Below are 19,155 nucleotides of genomic sequence, written 5' to 3' on the forward strand. Positions count from 1 at the left end.
TTTGAGGGGAGGGGAAGTACTTGTCCTCCACTAAAAGAATTTCTGTTTCATAGTTGTCTGATACAGACTCTTCAATGATGCCTAAAACCTGCATCTATGATACAGCCTCTACCTATGAGGTTGCCACCATTGATCATTGTGCTAGAAGCACATCTACTAAAGTTAGACACCATCGATATTTACCTACAAAACTGATGGGATGAATTCCTTCATGGACGAAAATTGAACAGATTAAATAAATTCACCCAAAAAACACCCCCGCTGTGGCGATAACTTTTCAAAGAAGGGAAAACAGAATAAATTTAAAGTGTACATTGAAGAATAACTGACAAACACCCCTGTTTTTGCTTGGCACAAGAACGCATACTTACAGAAGGGCTCATGATGGTTGCATGCTTAGCTTCTCAATTACCTCTATCTCCTCTCCAAACTTTTCCTTTCTCTCCATTTCAAATATCTTGTCAGTCCAGCTGAGCTTCTTAATACAACAGCTAGCCCCATCAGGTATGATGCCCTTAAAATAGGTAGAGAATCTTCTCTTCAGCATGATATTGGCAGGGTTTGCAGCCATTTCCATGGCACTTGTGAAATCAATACTTGACCTATGAACTGCATTTGTGGTTATCATGTGAAAATTGATAATCCCAGGAGTTAACGGGATTCTTTCCATATTGTAGTTTCTTCCTGAAGCTGTAAAACATCTCAAAAACACTAATACTGCCATGACTGCAACAGCAAATGCAGTGGCAGCTGCAATTACAATTGGCACCAAAACTAAATTCTGCCTTTGTAGACTTAGCAGCGGTTGGGCTAGTGGTTAGGCCCTTGGTTCCATCCGTCTCAACAACAATCCCTGGTTGGCAGAAGTTTGGACGAGTACCCTGTAGAGGCTTATAGGAAAGTAACATAAGAGTCAAGGCTTGGCAGTTCAGCAAAAAACTCTGGGATTTCACCAGTAAATCCATTGTTTGGGAGATCCAAAACTTATAGGGCATTCAACATGTTCAAGATGTCTGGGATAGGCCCATTTTTGTAAAGAGTTTCCTGCTGAGGTTGAGAGGAGTCTGCAGGGTAATCTCCCAATTCAATTTGTTGTTTCCAAGCTGGAGTTCTAGAAGTGAGGTCAACTTCCTAATTAAATCGGGTATTGAGCCACTAAATCTGTTGTCCCGCAAGTCCAGTAGTCTGAGATTCCCTAACCTGGAAATTACAGTTGGGGTCGAACTGCTTAATGAATTCCAACCGATATTCAGTTTAGACAACTTCTGTAGCTGTAGATATTGTTAAGGAATTTCTCTGGTAAGTCTGCTGGATTGAAGATTGAAGTTGAAGATCTCCTTTGGCAATGGACCAAAGAATTCATTCTGAGCTAGATTTGAAGGAACTAAGCTCTGTGAGGATCTCAGTTTTGGAGGAGCAAATCCAGTCAATCTATTGTTACTGAGGTCCAGATAAGTCAAGTTTGAAAGCATTCCATCAGTGGGAGAAGTGATTGTACCATCAAGAGAATTGCTTCCAACTCTCAACCCAATCAAGCTCTGTGAAATGTTCAATGGAATTGAGCCTTTCAAAAAATCATAAAACAGATCAACTGACTGCAAAGTTGGTGATCACAGAAGGTCATCGTGGGATTGAACCAGTTAACTTGTTGTAACTGAGGTCCAAAATCCCCGGATATCTTGAAATGCGGAAAGAATTATCCCAGAAAAGCCATTCTGATTAGCAGCAAACCAAGAGAGTGTCTCAATTCTTGAAAGACTTTCTGGAATTCCTCTACTTCGATATTGGTTGATAGAACTAGGGTCTCCAGCTTGGAGATCTGTCCTATCTTATCAGAAACAGACCCTGAAAGCTGATTACCAGTGAGATCAAGCAAAACTAGAGTTGTGTAGTTCAAGAAATCTTCAGGGATTCGACCTCCAAAGAAGTTGTTTGCGAGGTCCAACTCTTCCAAAACCATTGCTTTAGCAATTTGGGTAGGGACAAAGCCCTTGAAACGGTTAAAGTTTAGGCTCAAGCTTTTGGTTCCATTCAACCCTTTCAATTGAGAATCAAGTTTTCCAGTCAATGAATTATAAAACAAGTCCAAGTTCAGTGACACACCAAAGCCACTAGGCAAATGACCAGATAGTCTTTTCAACTGAAATTCAAGTTGTTGACCACAGTAATCCGTCCACGGTCTCTGATGAAATCATCAGGGATGATTGTCAAGGCATTTTGGGAGAAATCAAGTGACTCTAAACTATCAATTAGACACAAGTCAGGTAGAAAATCAGACTACTAGAAGTTTGAAGAGGGAAATGAGAGGCTGATGATGGATGGATCTTTGTTGTTGTATCTAACTCTATCCTTGAACACAATTCAGGTCCTCTTCGTTAGGATAAATGAAAAGATTTTGCAAGGCGTTCTTCTATTTTCCAAGGAGTTGAGACAAGAACACAGGAGTGAATAAAAAAAGAATGAAAGAATAGGAGATTAAGCAGAAGAGGGGTGAGACATGTGGATACCTGCCCATTATAGAATGCATGAGTTTAACCTACACTTCATTTTTTGAGGGAGTAACGGAAGGACAGGGAAGGTAAGAGTATGAATCATAAAACACACAAAAGGAGACGAAGAGATGTTGTTGGATGGTGTGTTTATGTGTTGATCAAGAACTAAATAGAGAGGACTTGATTTTCTTCCTGTGGGTGATGTGACCAACTTAAACATGCTGACTGAATCCATCCTTGGGATATTTTGGTCATTTTTCCTGCCCCTTTAGAGCTCAATATGGGTTTAACTAGAATCCCCTTGGATCGAGGGGCTATGGATCTAGTTTTTTTTTTTTCGAGTTACTATTTTGAGAGCTACAGTCCATTTTAATTTCTTGAGTTATGTTTGACTTCGTTAAAATTGTGGATAAGGTAAGACTCTTTTACAATAAGGGTTCTTATCTTTTAGGAATTTGCTTTATTGGTCGGTCTTTTAATCCAAGAAGTCTTTGTTGTTAGTTAAGTTGGTTTCAAAGTCTAGTTGAGTCAAGATAGAGACTCCCAATTTGAGTCACATTTTATCTTTTAGATGTAAGACTATAAATAAGCCAACATATGGATGTAAGCTTGTTCTACATTGAATAAAGATTGAATATTGCTTGTGGGAAACAAGTCGGGATCTCTTTGAGGGAGCCTCGGTGGATTTATAGATTTTGATTCAAGTACAACAGTCTTTCTTCATCAATTCCAACAGCTTATAGGCCTTCTTTGAGCATTCAAGCACTCAATCACAACAGCCCATTAAGTACAAGAACTTCCCCCAACCCATCACTTGCCTTCCCTCTTGTTTGCAGCCCTTCCCAGTTTCCCACCCTTCCCATTCTTGCACAACCCTGGAACCCCCTTCCTCTGCCACTGTAGACTTTCTTGCCCCTTCCCCTCCTGACAAGCCCAGAAAACCACCCCTAACATTATCGCACTTCTCTCTCTTCCCTCCCCTTTCTTCCCTACGTTAGTAGTAACTCCAACCCCCTGTTAGATCCTTTTCCCCAATCCCATTAGACCTCTTTTCTCTTCCCCAAGGATCACACCTAGCCCTAGGTTGTGGTCCTAAGGTTATTTTCCTTGACCTAGAAAAATCCTACACTTCATTTTTTTCCTTAAGAATATCTGCATAATTTTGAACTTCTAAAAACCCTAAGGGCGCATTTGGTAATGGGACAATGAACAGTTTTTTCTGTTCTTCCGTTCTCAAAACACAAAAGAATGCCAAAAAGCATTTGGTAAAATGGATCGTTCTTTCATTTTTAGAAACCGAACAAGTCCATTTTTTTTGTTTGACAAAGCTTCAAAACAACTTTGACTTGTTACATTGTTCTGCAAAACAAAAAGCAAGTCAAAATTACATTAAAAAGGGATATTCAACCCAAAATTCATCTGCATGCAATTTCTAAGTCCTTCCAGCCTTTATAACTAAATTTTTTTTTTTTAAAAATCTCCATCACCTCAAGTGTTCTTAGCACAAAATTACCAAATGGCCAAAACTGTGCCTAGACCACCGCTTTTTGATAGAAACACTTAGAAGACAATTCTCGCAAAGAATATCGTTCTCTAGAAAAGACCATCGCCAAACACGCCCTAAGTATATAAATTTCATACATATTCCAGCCCTTGAATCTTTGAAATTAAGTTCTGAACTTGCAAAACAACAACACCAATAGTTTGAACTGTAGGATTGCAAGACCCCTCTTCTTCCCTAACCCTAGCCAAACCTACCCCAACCCTAATTTTGACTTTTAGTTCAAATTTCAAATCTTGAAAGTCAAATTACAATAAAGTTTATATCTTACTTTCAGTTACAATAGGGTTATCTAAGACTCTAAAATTCCCTAAAACCCCTAAAACATCCCTCCCTTTTGTTGGAATTCCTGGGCACCCTTCAATTTGGGAAAATTATCTTAATACCCTTAGCCCTAGATATGGGTTATATAATCTAATTTTGACTAGCAAAAGTCTACCGAAAAGATTTTCAAATCTTTAAGGGAATATTTAATTTTTTTTATTTAAATGATAATTGAATTCTTGGGTCTCAAATTTGACTTTAATCTATTTGGGAGGTGCATGTATTTGTAAGTACAAATGCTCTTACAATAACCTTGATTAAATAATAATAAGAAGAAGAAGAAGAAGAACCGAGTTACATATACACCCCCGTTGATGGTATTCAATTTCTCTCTTACTAAATAGGATTGTATTACCTTTCTGAATGTAAAACTGAGTAGAATCAAAAGATAATTTCCTATCAAGAAGCCACTGCTCAATTGGGGTATGGCAACAACTAAGGTTTGAAATGTTGCCGAATATCGATTTGTCGATGGTTGTCGACACCACCGACACGATGAAATGTCGGCAACATTTGGATTGGTGTCGATGAAAAACCAATCCCAGTTTTGAGGGGTATTTAGGGGCATTTTGGCTTGAATTTTGTTATGTAGCCTAATTTGAGGCCAATAAACACACTAAGAACATTATTGTGGCCTAAAACATCACATAAATTAATGTTCCTGATCGGCACATGCTCAGCTGTATGCGGGCGAAATTGGAAGTTTGAAAAACTCATATAAACCAATGTAAACATGCAAAGAGAACACAAATAAATAACTAGTGAAGAGAAGTACCAAAGTTTACAATTCATTATACAACTATGTTGAGTATGACTCATGCTTCATATTTTGTTGCCGACGGACACCGGGATTGAGGAGGCTGCCTCAACTGGGGTGTGCGGGCAGCACCCCCGAAGCCTGCAAAGGTTCTATGCAACTTTGGGCCTCAGAGTTTCTTTGCAGTTTGAGCAAAATAGAATTAAAATGCAAGAAATAGGGAGGAAATCTGGAGAAGAGAGAGAAAGTGGCAATTATCAAAAGAAATTTAGCTGAATATTGTGAAGTTGTTGATATATCGCTAAAAAATCGAACAATTACGATATATCGCCGATTTATCAGCAACATATCGTCGACTTATGGGAAATCTCATGTTGTTAGCCTTTTCGTGTCACCCTCCATCAACACGACGATATATTGCCAACATAATGTACCATGGCAACAACACAAAATTACCCTTCATCCTAGTCTTGCTTTTTGTAGAGCCTTCACATAAAAATTCAGACATTAAATACTGTTGGAAGTATGATTAAGGTTTCCTAATTGGAGTAGACTCCTCTTTTAGTTATGCTTCTATTCTATTTGCTTTGTATTTCCTTATCCTACTCAAAGTAGGATTAACTCAGCTTATAACTATAAATACCCCATTGGGGCCTATGAATGAGAATAACCTTCTGAGCAATTATTTCTTCAAATTCCAACATGGCATCAGAGCCAAAAATCGATTAGAAAGGAATGATCGTCTCTCTCTCGCGATTCGACGACTAGGCTTGCTACCGCTGCGACTACACCATCGCTGCTCTTCAACTCTTCAGCATCCATCGCTTCCAGCAGTTGGCTATTTTTTTCCTATTCTATTGCCGTGCAGAAGCAGGGACTTGTTTGTGATTTTCCATAACTTCAGAATCAAAATCAGGATTTAGAATCAGAATTAGAATCAGAAGAAAAGAAGAAGTAAAAAGAAGCAGAATTGGCTCATATCATATCATTACCTAGACTTGTCATTACTTAGACTTGTTTGGGTTGTTTGGCTATTGCATTCTGCGACGTTTTAGTTTTTTTTCAGAAGGGGTGAAGACTGAAGAACTGCAGACAATTCTTTCAACATGGCAGCCACCAATGATCCTACTGCTCCCACTAGATCCGAATATTTTCCCACTCTTCATTCTCTTTTGATAAGATTTAATGGCACAAATTACTTGATCTGGTCTCGATCTGCTTACCTGACTATTGCTGGAAGAGGACTAGTTTGATACATTACGGGCACCACTATCAAACCCACTACCGCAGGTGTTTTACATGATAAATGGATATCAAATGACTCTCTTATTATGTCATTCCTTTTGAATTCCATGCATCCAAATAATGTCTTTCATGTAGACTTCCTTATGTAGAATTTGATCTTTGTTACCTTTGAAAGTTTGTCCCTTACCTTCACAATCTTCTACTTTGGAGATCTAACATTGGTATAGAGTTATCTTTTTGACTGTGCAGAACTTGATCTCTGTTAACCCTGGAGATTTGCCCATTAACTTGACATCTTCCCTTCGGAGATCTAACCTTGCAAAAGATTTGTCGTTTGACCTTTACAGAACTTGATCTCTATTACCTTTGGAGATTGTCACTTATCTTGACAAATTTTCCCCTACCTTTGGAGATTGTCCCTTGGCAAACTTTCCCTTTAAAGATCTAACATTGCTACAAATCAAAAGTTTCACTTTGGCTATTTTACCCTTGCAATTGTTACCCCAAAAATATATTTTCCCTCAGATTTGCGCAGAAATTTAGTCTTCTCAACATTTGAAGATTCTACCTTTTTTCTTGGGCGTTCTTCCTTGGAGACATAAAGTTGTAGTAAAGATGAGGACAAAGCAAATGAAAGTCTATAAGGCATAAGTAATTTATAAGTTTGAAAATCAAATTGTAGATGTTTACCTGGACAGATATTTTATACTCTTTTGGTCAAGTTGGGCATGTGTGATATCCATGCCTCAACTTGAGGGGGAGTGTTGGAAGTATGATTAAGGTTTCCTAATTGGAGTAGACTCCTCTTTCTATTCTATTTGCTTTGTATTTTCTTATCCTATTCAAAGTAGGATTTACTCAGATTGTAACTATAAATACCCCATTGGGGCCTATGAATGAGAATAACCTTCTGAGCAATTATTTCTTCAAATTCCAACAAATACAACATCAAAAGCCTGGCACCAGTTACTTACAGAGGAGGGACTACTACTTTTGTTCTTTTCATATATAACCCACCATTAATTCATTAAGAAACATCTCAAAAAGAGGCACTACTTTTGTTCTTGTTCTTTTCCCACCTTCTTCTTCCTTTATATTTGCATTAATGCAACACAAAGTAATTCTAAAGACGAACAAAAACATGTGTTCTACACTTTATTTGTTTCTTTTATTCTCAAGAATTCATTTCCATCTATTTCAAAAATAAAAATTCCTTAAAAACTTTTCCAGAATTCTTTTAAAATTCAAAACACTAAAAATGTTGAGAAACAAGCAACATATATTTTTGTAAGAAATTTTCCCCTTGTTATAAGTTTTGGTAGCTGAAAGTTGCAACCACCTTGATCTTGCTATAGAAATATCCTACATGGCCTAAATGATGAAATCCAGAGCTTGTCTTAGTATGACAACTCACGTCACTAATCTACCTTATTTGTCCCCTCTAATCTACTAGCTAATTGATTGATAATCAAAAGTAATATACCTTATTTGTTCCCTCCAATCTGCTAGCTATTTGATTGATAATCAAAAGAACATTTATATTATCTAGCTAATTGATTGATCCTTATACCTTTCTAATTGATTGTAAATTATTATTTTTTTTGTATATTTAATTTTCGGTAGACATACCTTCTTGTACATTTCATTCTAGATAGGCATTTTTATAATTTTTGTATATATAATTCTTGAGGTATTACAATAAAGTATGTTAATTACAACCAAATGTGCACATTTAACATGGTATCAGAGCATACATGTTTCTAAATCTGTAGATTTTTTTCTTCTTGTATTCGTTGTAACTACAATTTTGATCATGAATTGGCATTCAACTATTCCCTCCATTGCTTATATTATTCTTTGGATCGATTCAGCCCATGATATTTGGGTTGATCTTCGTAATCAATTTTCTCAAAAGAATGCTCATCGTATTTTTTAAATCAGACGTGCTATTTCCACTCATTTTCAAGGTATAGACTCCATTATTGTATATTATACCACCATGAAGGCATGCCAGATGAATTAAATTCTTATCGAGTCGTACCCATTTGTTCATGTGGAACATTGAAGCAACTCATTTCACTTCTTGAGACTGATTATCTTATGGATTTTCTTCAAGGACTTAATGAATCTTATGCTTCAGTTCGTAGTTAGATTCTCCTCATGAATCCACTTCCTTCAGTTAACAAGGCATATTCATGATTTTTGCAAGAAGAATGTTAACGTTCTTTACATACTTTTCAACCACCTTCTATAGAGCAAGTTGTTATGGCTGCTATTACTGTTACCCTTCAGTTGAATTGTTCTTCTCGCTTGCCATCTACTAGGTCCAAACCAACATATCATTGTAACTATTGTGACAAGGATGGACACTCTGAATTTTGTTACTATAAGAAAAATGGTTATCCTAAATGGTGGTCCTCTAAAAATTTGGCGGTCTCTATTACTTGGACTTACTTTCCACTCCACCTTTTCCTGCTTCTATTGCCCATGGTAGACATTTCGATCTTTAGCGTGGGCAATAGGCCACCCTAGTCTCCATTTAACCTCTTCTTTCAAGCAATTGGATTTTAATATTATATTATAACAAAATTGTACTTGTATTGTATGTCATTTGACGAAGCACACAAGACATCCATTTCCTAATAGCTCTATTTCAACTTCATCTTGTTTTGAACTATTACATATTGATGTTTGAGGTCCATAGCACATACATCTATGTCTGGTGCCCCTTATTTTTTTAACGGTTGTTGATGGGTACTCACGATGCACTTGGATTTATTTAATGGCTTCAAAAACTTAGGTGAATCATCTAATTATTTAATTGTTTGTGTTATTTTGAGAAAGAATAAGGTGAGGAATGAGGGAGAGGAAAGGATGGAAGCCACGACTTAATTGTGGAGGCTCTGATATATCTTGTGAACACTCCTCAAAGTAACTTTTCTATTTATAGGCTAATTTACAAGTCTATTATATATAGGAAAGCATAAACTTATTTCAATTGGTATAAAACTCTTAATTCCTACCACTCTTTCCTATTGAGAGTTAGCGCAAAGCACTAACTCTCGATAGATCAATCCTTTCCTAAATTGCCCTTTTCTAACACTCCCCCTCAAGCTGGAGCATATATATTACTCATGCCCAGCTTGTTACAAATATAGGTAACCTTTGTATTCCCTAGAGCTTTGGTGAACAAATCTGCGAGTTGTTCTCCAGTCCTCATATGCTTGGGGGATATTTTGCCTTGTAGTAACTTCTCACGAACAAAGTGGCAATCTACTTCAATATACTTGGTACATTCATGAAAGACTGGATTTGATGCTATATGAACCGCAGCTTGATTATCACACCATAACTTCATTGGTGTATCATCAATAATTCCTAATTCCTGGAGTAATTGTTTTATCCATACCATCTCGCATGTTACCTGTGCCGTAGCACGATACTCAGATTCTGCGCTTGATCTTGCTACCACAGTTTGTTTCTTTCTCTTCCATGATACAAGATTTCCTCCAATGAATGTGCAGTAGCCTATAGTAAATCTTCTATCAATAGGTGATCCAGCCCAATCAGCATCAGAGAATCCTTCTACATTTCTATGTCCATGATTAGTGTAAAGAAGCCTGTGTCCTGGTGCTTTCTTAAGATACCTCAGAATTCGTATAACGACATCCCAGTGTGATGTTCGTGGGGTAGACAAAAATTGACTCACAACACTGACAGGAAAAGCAATGTCAGGTCTAGTCACAGTCAGATAATTCAGCTTCCCAAAAAGCCTTCTGTACTTCTCTGGATCATCAAGAATGGTTCCATCTTCTGGCATTAACTTTAAGTTACATTCCATGGGAGTGTCTATGGGTTTTGATCCCAACATTCCTGTTTCAGAAAGCAAATCCAGTACATACTTCCGTTGAGATAAGATGATGCCCTTTGTTGATTGGGCAACTTCAACTCCTAGAAAATACTTTAACTTGCCCAAGTCTTTGGTCTGAAATTTCTCTTGTAAATAGGTCTTTAACCTATCAATTCCTATATTGTCATCTCCTGTAATGACAATATCATCAACATAAACTACAAGAAAGATCTTGCCTGCATCAGAGTTTTTAAAGAATACAAAGTGATCACTTTCACAACGAGTCATCCCAAATTCTATTACAACAGTAGTGAATTGTCCAAACCATGCTCGAGGTGACTGCTTGAGACCATATAATGATTTGCAGAGGCGACAAACCTTATTCTTCTCCCCCTGAGCAACAAACCTAGGTGGTTGCTCCATATAAACTTCCTCATGTAGATCTCCATGAAGGAAGGCATTCTTCATATCCAACTGAAACAAGGGCCACTTGTATGTAGCGGCAAAAGAGATTAAAATACGGATGGAAGTAAGCTTGGCAACAGGCGAAAAAGTATCAACATAATCTATGCCATAAAGTTGAGCATAGCCCTTGGCAACGAGACGAGCTTTCAGGCGAGCTAAAGAACCATCAGGATTAACTTTCACAGTGAATATCCACCAACAACCAATAGTTGTCTTTCCTGAGGGTAAAGGCACAAGATCCCAAGTCTGATTGTCTTCTAAGGCTTGTAATTCTTCGTTCATTGCACTAACTCACCCAAGATTAGACAAGGCTTCAAGAACATTCTTAGGAATAGGATAAGTCTCGATAGTAGATAGAGCAGTAGAGAACCCAGGTGATAAATTAGAATATGAAATAAAGTTAGAGATGGGATACTGAACACAATAACGAGTACCCTTCCAAAGAGCAATGGGAATATCAAGGTCAGATTTGGCAGGAACGTCCGCAGGATCAACAGACGAAGTCGCCACAGAGGTAGAGACCGTAGGTGCAGAGGGGGGAGCTGATGGTTTTGGCCGCGCATGTACACTTTGGTGATGTCTGGTAGAGGTAGAGGGGAAGGAACTGTACCCTGTGGAGACACTTTGAAAAATATATAGATCATCATTTAGGTTAGTTAAACTATGAGATTCAGTGGAAAAAGGAGTTGACTCAAAAAATGACACATTTTGAGTGCGAGAGTACCCCACAAAAAACACTTAAGTGCACGAGGATCAAGTTTAGAGATCCCTGGGCAATGATTACGAATGTAACACACACAACCAAATACACGAGGAGGCAAAGTAAATAAGGGAGATGAAGGAAATAAGAGAGAATGAGGAATGCCACCTTTTAAGACAGCTGAAGGCATCCTGTTAATAAGATAACAAGCAGTTGAAACTGCATCAGCCCAAAAGGATTTAGAAACCTTCATCTCAAATAAGAGAGAATGAGTGACCTCCAATAAGTGTCTATTTTTTTCTTTCTGCAATCCCATTTTGTTGAGGAGTATCAACACAGGAGGATTGGTGAAGAATCCCATTAGAAGCCATAAATTTACAAAAAGGATCAGAGAAATATTCTTTGGCATTATCACTACGAAAAGTACGAATAGGAACACCAAATTGAGTACGAATTTCAATAACAAAATTGCAAAATATGTCAAATAATTCTGAATGATTTCTCATTAAATAAAGCCAAGTGACTCTTGAAAAATCATCCACAAATGTAACAAAGTATCTGTAACCTGAAGTAGAACTAACAGGACAGGGTCCCCACACATCAGAATGAACTAGAGAGAAAGGGTTGTCTGATTTGGTATTTATACGAGGAGGAAATCTCACACGATGAAGTTTTCCAAATTGACAAGACTCACAATCCAACTTTGAAAGAGAATGAAAACTTTTATCTACCAGTTTTAGGGTTTCTAGAGAGGGATGCCTCAACCGATAATGTATTTGATGGGGGATGGAAATACTAGAACAAGCAGTAGAAGATATCTCCTCGAATAGATACAACCCTCCAGACATACGGCCTCTACCAAGCATCTTCTTCGTCGTAAGATCCTAAAATAAACAATATCTAGGAAAGAATTTCACCAAACAATTATCAGTGGAAGTAAATTTATGAACAGATAATAGGTTAAATGGCAAATTAGGTACATAAAGAACTGAGGGTAGGGTAATGGATGGAGTGAGTTCAATTGTACCCACTCTTTTAACATTGATATGAGAGCCATCAGCAAGTGTAACAAAAGAGGATGATGGAACAAAAGAGGAAAATATACCTGTAGCCCCGGTCATATGATCAGAAGCTCCTGGATCAATGATCCATGGGCGAGATGTGGTTGAAAGGCAAGTAGTAGCATTACCTGTCTGAACAAGGGTGGCAGTGGCTGATTGTGATTGAGTGGCCTGAAACTGAGTGAAACGAATATAATCTTCCTCAGTCATCTTTACAGTCTTACCCTCATGATGAACTTTAGTAGTTGTAGACGCTGATTCAGAAGTGATAATTGCATTCGCCATGTGTGGGGGCTTTCCATGAAGCTTCCAACAGTATCGTTGAATATATCCTGGACGACCACAATGATGACAAGTCTTAACTTATCCTAGGCTATCAGTAGAGTTGTGTGAACCTGGATATTTTCCAGTATTATTTCCTCAAGTTTGTCCTATATTCTGTCCACTATAAGTGCCTCGAGAAACTGTTGCCAAAGCTGAATTTTTTGTAGAGTTATTGGTACTCTCCCTTGCAACACAAAGAACTCTTGAAAATGTGTCAGCTAACGTGGGTACATGATCACTACCAAGAATCTGTGCTCTAACTGCCTCAAACTTTTTTCCAAGACCTCCCAAGAATCCCATAACAGCTAATTGTTCTCTTTGATTTTGCATAGTTTTAACATCAAAAGAGAAAGGTAGAATAGAGTTTAGTTCTTCATACATTCTTTTAAAATCTGCAAAATATTGGGTAATATCTCTACCTTTTCTATCTCCTTGATAAAATTCCTGGGACAATTCGTAGATTCTAGCCAGATTATTCTGACCAGAATACAACACATTCAAATACTCCCATAATTCCTTCACAGTTTGTAAATGAGTAACCAAATCTATAATATTATCAACCAAGGAATTAAACATCTGCCCAAGTATTCGTGCATCAACAATTGCCCAAGTATCATCATCTATGGTACAGTCTTAGTCAAATGATCTATCTGTCCTCGTCCAGTAAGAACAATTTTAACTATAGCCCTCCATTGGTGGAAATTTGATCCACCCTCCAATTTCTTCTCAATTAACCGATGAAAGGATGAAGAAATAATTTCAGTCATAGTTATTTTTACTTGAAGTTTCTCCCATATCAAACAATTTTAAAATCAAATCCCAGAAACCAGAATCAGAAACCAAAATCAAAGAACCAGAATCAGATTAATCTCAAGAACATAAATAAACCAACTTGGACCACTTGAACCAACTTAAAACCAAACCAAACCAGAAAACTTAAAACCACCTTAAAATGAAACTTAAGACCAAACCAGAAAACTGATCGTAGGTCATTCAAGACGATCGATCTCTCTCACTCTCTCACTCTCTCTTTCTAAGACAATCGATCGCAGCTTTCTTTCTCAAAGTCAAAGTCTCGAAGTCTCAACATAATCGATCACAGGTCTTTCTCGAAGTATCAAGACAATCGATCTCTCTCACTCTCTCTTTCCAAGACAATCGATCGCAGGTCTTTCTCGAAGTCTCAAGACGATCGATCTCTCTCACTTTCTCTTTCTGATCTAAAACCTAGGTGAAAACTTCAACTTGTTTCCCACCCACAGCCAACACCAGTGACGGTTGCTTCTTCTCCGAAGAAGCAGAATCGACAGACACTCTTCCTCGGCCCCAAATCATAAAACGAAAAGTATCTCAGTAAATTGCAGTTTATTCGTACCTGAAAAATGTAGATTCAACATCAATCGTGGACAAGATCTTCAACGAAGACAAGCTGCATCAATCTTCAAATAAATCACTAACAAGTGCAGCGTAAGGTGCTGCATCCCTTTAATTTTTGGAAACGACTCTCACACTAGGTACAGTTTCTTTCCTTTCTATCGAATCAACTGTTTGTACTAGTAATTCTTAGGATCGTAAGAAATAAGAGGACCTACAACTCTGATACCATGTTATTTTGAGAAAGAATAAGGTGAGGAATGAGGGAGAGGAGAGGATGAAAGCCACGACTTAGTTGTGGAGGCTCTGATATATCTTGTGAGCACTCCTCAAAGTAACTTTTCTATTTATAGGCTAATTTACAAGTCTATTCTATATAGGAAAGCATAAACCTATTTCAATTGGTATAAAACTCTTAATTCCTACCACTCTTTCCTATCAAGAGTTAGCGCAAAGCACTAACTCTTGATGGATCAATCCTTTCCTAAATTGCCATTTTCTAACAGTTTGCAATGGTTCAAACTCAATTTAATACCCATATAAAATGCCTTCATTCCAATAATGGAACTGAATTTTTTAATGCACCTACCAATCAATTTTTGGCCTCCCATGGTGTTCTCCACCAATCTAGTTATAATTACACCCCCCCCCCCCCCCCCAACAAAATGGGGTTGTACAATGCAAACACCAACATTTATTAAACATTGCACGAGCTTTATGTTTCCATGTTAATTTGCCATTAAAATTTTGGGGGGGATTGTGTTCACACTGCTTGTTACATCATCAATCGTCTTCCCACCCCTGTGCTCCATGGTAAGACACCTCATGAGGTACTTTTTAACAATATCCCAACATTTTCCCATATGCATGTGTTTGGCTGTTTGTGCTTTGCTAAAAACATGTCTACATTACATAAATTTGATAAAAGGGCATCTCCTAGAAATTTTAATGGTTATCCGAATAGACAAAAAGGTTATCGCATCTTTGATATTTTATCCAAAAGGACAATCATCAGACATGACGTTGTTTTTTATGAAACTATTTTTCCTTATTCTTTTTTATCTTTCACATCTCCTGTCGGTTCCCCTGTGTTACCATTAACCATTTGAGAAACTATATATGAAACCGACAATATTGTCAACACTTCACCAATGGAACCTAGTCACCCTACTCTTCCTCTTTCCCCACCACCCATTGTTCCCATTGATTGTCCAAAGTGATCACGATGACCCCCAAGGTATTTACAGGATTATGATTGTACCTTACCCTCGTCCCAATCATCTTCATCCGATTAGGGTTCAGGAACACCCCACCCCTTGGTTAATTTTTAAATTATTCCCATTTCTCCCCACCCCAAGTTGTTTTCCTAAATTTCACTTTCAGATGTTGTTGAACCTATGACATTTGCTAAAGCAATGAAAAGCCAAAAATGACATGATGCTATGCTGTCACACCCCACCTGGTCAAATCCGGTCAATACCCGAATACCCGTGGGGGTGATACATCGCAAAGTCTAGGTTCAGTGACAATTCCACACAATACATGATAAAGTACAATTAAATGGATAGGAAAATAAACAAGTTCAAGTATTTAATTATCAAGAATGAAAAGAAAGGATTACAATATCCAAAACCTCCAATCAAAACTAAACACCAAAGTTCTAAGAAAAGAAATAAGTTGCAGCGAAAAATCATCTAAGGAAACTCTAAGGAAAAGAAACTCCATAAGAGCAGTCTTGGCACAAACATGAAGTATCATGTGCTTCCACTTCTTCTCCAACTACGCCCTCCTGGTAGCCATTCATCAAAGGATCCTCAACATAGGAGGGATCCTTATAACCTGTAGAGCAGTCTAAAGAACAAACAAAAATAAAGGAATGAGTTCATAGAACTCAGTGATGTAACTAACATTCACATCATATATTCATCTATATTCCATATCATAATCATAAGGCAATCATGTATTTAATAACATACATAAATGCATGGTGATGATATGGTTCCTAACTCTATAATGTAGTCTCTAAAGTAGACACGCATTAAGTCATACACCAGTCTTCTTTGGGCGGTCTCATCACTCTTCCCTCAAAGCGCTAAAGCATGTCTGTTGGGTTATTCGCAGTTATTGGGTAAAGTCTTATCGAGCCATGGTTGGGGATTAGGTCATCACTCTCTCACATCACCATTGGTATAAGATTTGGAGCGTGTTAGGGATAAACCTAAGTGCAAGGACATAGGGTCTCGTACTGTATATGGTCCGGATATCTACCCTCACGCCTAGTGCTCTGTTGGTTCAATACCTTCCCATCTATTAATGGAATCTTCAACGGAAGGCATCTATTGGATCCCATTCCTTAACCCAGTGGTCATCAAAATATAATGGACATGATACTCTCCATGTCCTCTCACAGGTTGGTTACTGGTCTTGAAGGCCTAGGAGCCCTTATCTATTGTATGCAACCCTACCTTTGTATGATGATAGTGGGCCTGCTCAATATACAGGACCCAGCCACTAGCATCACGGGTTAACTGGTTTCAATGCCCCTACCATAATAGCTGTCTTGGGTGCATGTATGGACAAGGTGATATTCCAATCCGACTGTGCCAATATTATCAGCTTCTTACAGCAGTCGTCTCCAACCGTTCAACATGATCTGGATCCAATCATACAGGACATCATCATATTAAAGTCCTATTTTTTGGCTGCTGATTTTGTTGTAATTCCTAGGTCTTGCAATGCAATTGCACATGTCCTAGCTAGGAAGGCTATGTCGATTACGGGCACGACAATTTGGCCTAATTCCACTCCTTGGTTGAGTCCCTCAGCCTTGGCTTCTGCCCCCCATTAATGAAGTTTTTCACCAAAAAAAAAATAAAATCTATGGAGTCATAATTTATAAAATTAAATGTTTGGTTGTGGAATGAAATATGTGGATTCATCCTAAAAAACTATTTGATCGACGTGATTTTTGTGAATGTGCAAATGTATAGCTTTTTTTGAAATCTCTGGATTTCACCCATTACCCATAAATCTACAGATTCACATTTTTAGTGTAAAAATGTGAATCTCTAGATTTCATGAATCTAGAGATTTTTACAACCAAATAGGTATAATTCTTAGATTCATGAATCCAAAGATTTGAAATCTCTGGATTCATGCAACCAAACAGGCCCTTACTGAGGCATTATTTACCTCTAAATTTTGAGAAGTAGTGTATGAGATTGAGATATTCATATTAAAAAAATATTCAATGATGTTATCACTAGAGGAAGTAGAATACATGCTGCACTCTTTTTTTCTTCACCAAATTATTGTCCACTGAGTTTCCTTAGTAAAGTTTTTAACAAGATAACTAACAATACTTATTATTTAAAAATATATTTATTTTCTTTCACTCTTACAAGAATTTTTTTTCTTTATAAAGTTTCAACCAAATATATTATTTATAAAAAAGGATTCACATCGTTTGTAATTCCTTTCCCTGCAATTCCTTGTAATTACCTCTCAAGATTGTGCCAAGTGGCATTAGGGAATCCAATGGTCATCAAATTCTAAACCATCCGTATATTTCTCTCTCCTCTCTCTTCCCCAAATTTAAAAAACCCTGAATCCTCTGCGGTTTTTTGGTCTCTCAGAGTCACTCTCCCTGCGAAATTCAGAAAATGCCCTCTTCACTGTGTCTCTTGCTATCGGCTGTCGAAGACGAGTCCGGATCATCACCTCATCGGGGGAGCACAGACTGCTCCTCGACAGCTTCCCAACCACGCAAACACGTGGGGCCCACTGGTGAAAATTTGAAGTTTTTTTTTAAATTTTTTTTCAAAAAGTGTTTTTCACCTGTGGGCCCTACTTATTTGTGTGGTTGGGAAGCCATCAGGAAGCAGTCTGTGCTCCCCCGACGGGGTGAGGATCCGGACTCGTCGAAGACTCTCTTCTTCAAGTCAACAATGGAATTATCAAAATATTTACAGAGACCCATTAATGTACAGCAGTCATTCCAACACAAGGACCCAACCTAGGAATACACAAATCAACAATAAGCATCGTTATGAAGGTCTAAAATTAAAGAATTGGTAAACTCGGCATCAGAATGTGAGCATGATCAATAAACTATTGATGGCCCCAAGCATTCTCTCTAAGCAATGCAAGGACTTGTACAGCATTTACCACTGAACTCAGAGGCACTGACCATAGCAAGACCAGAACGAGCAGATACGCAACGGCAATAAGAAATTGAAATTGATCAATAGTTATTTGTTCTTGTTGATGTGATAAAGCGGGTTACCAAAAATATAAAAAAAAGTTGATGTGATAAAGCAACACATTATATCATCCAGGAGCTATTGAGAAAATCGCTGCTTCTTCGGGGCTTTTCTAACTTTCATGAAGAAGAGAGTCTTCAAAAACTGATAGCGAGAGACACAGTGAAGAGGGCATTTTCTGAATTTCGCAGGGAGAGTGACTCTAAGAGACGAAAAACCCAGAGGATTCAGGGTTTTTTGAATTTGGGGAAGAGAGAGGAGAGAGAAATATACGGATGGTTTGATGACCGTTGGATTCTCTAATGCCACTTAGCACAATCTTGAGAGGGAATTACAAGGAATTGCAGGGAAAGGAATTACAATCACGATCTACATTTTTTGTTGGTACTAGTGTTTTTTTTAGTACTGGAAATGTAATGCCATCTGCAAGGGTCGAACCCAAGACCTCCCCACTGAGAAGTATGGATCTTCACGATCTACATTTTCATCATGAGTAGAACCTCTCATTCTATGGATTTTTATTTGCTAATGACTAGGATTAAGCCACATAAACAAATAGAAATCAGACGGTTGTAAACTCTAAATGCAAAATTTAATTTTTACATTTATAAGTTTACAGGTTTTGGAATTCACAAATCACATCCTTTCATCAATTTATTTTCTCATGGGCCTTTGACGGGCGCGGTGTATCCGTGTATGCCACATAAGGTGTGAATGTGTGATACTTTGAAGGGTACTAA

At 37.8% G+C, this 19,155-nt stretch overlaps 1 pseudogene; it reads right to left on the reverse strand.

The window, feature by feature from the left end:
• Window positions 1–379: 379 nt before the first annotated feature.
• On the reverse strand, window positions 380–10,976 carry LOC149015589 (uncharacterized; annotated as a pseudogene).
• Between the last annotated feature and the right edge of the window lie 8,179 nt (window positions 10,977–19,155).

The sequence above is a fragment of the Hakea prostrata genome, chromosome 5 (assembly GCF_041222555.1).
Source record: "Hakea prostrata isolate BN-2017 chromosome 5, UWA_Hpros_2, whole genome shotgun sequence".
Classification (NCBI taxonomy): domain Eukaryota; kingdom Viridiplantae; phylum Streptophyta; class Magnoliopsida; order Proteales; family Proteaceae; genus Hakea; species Hakea prostrata.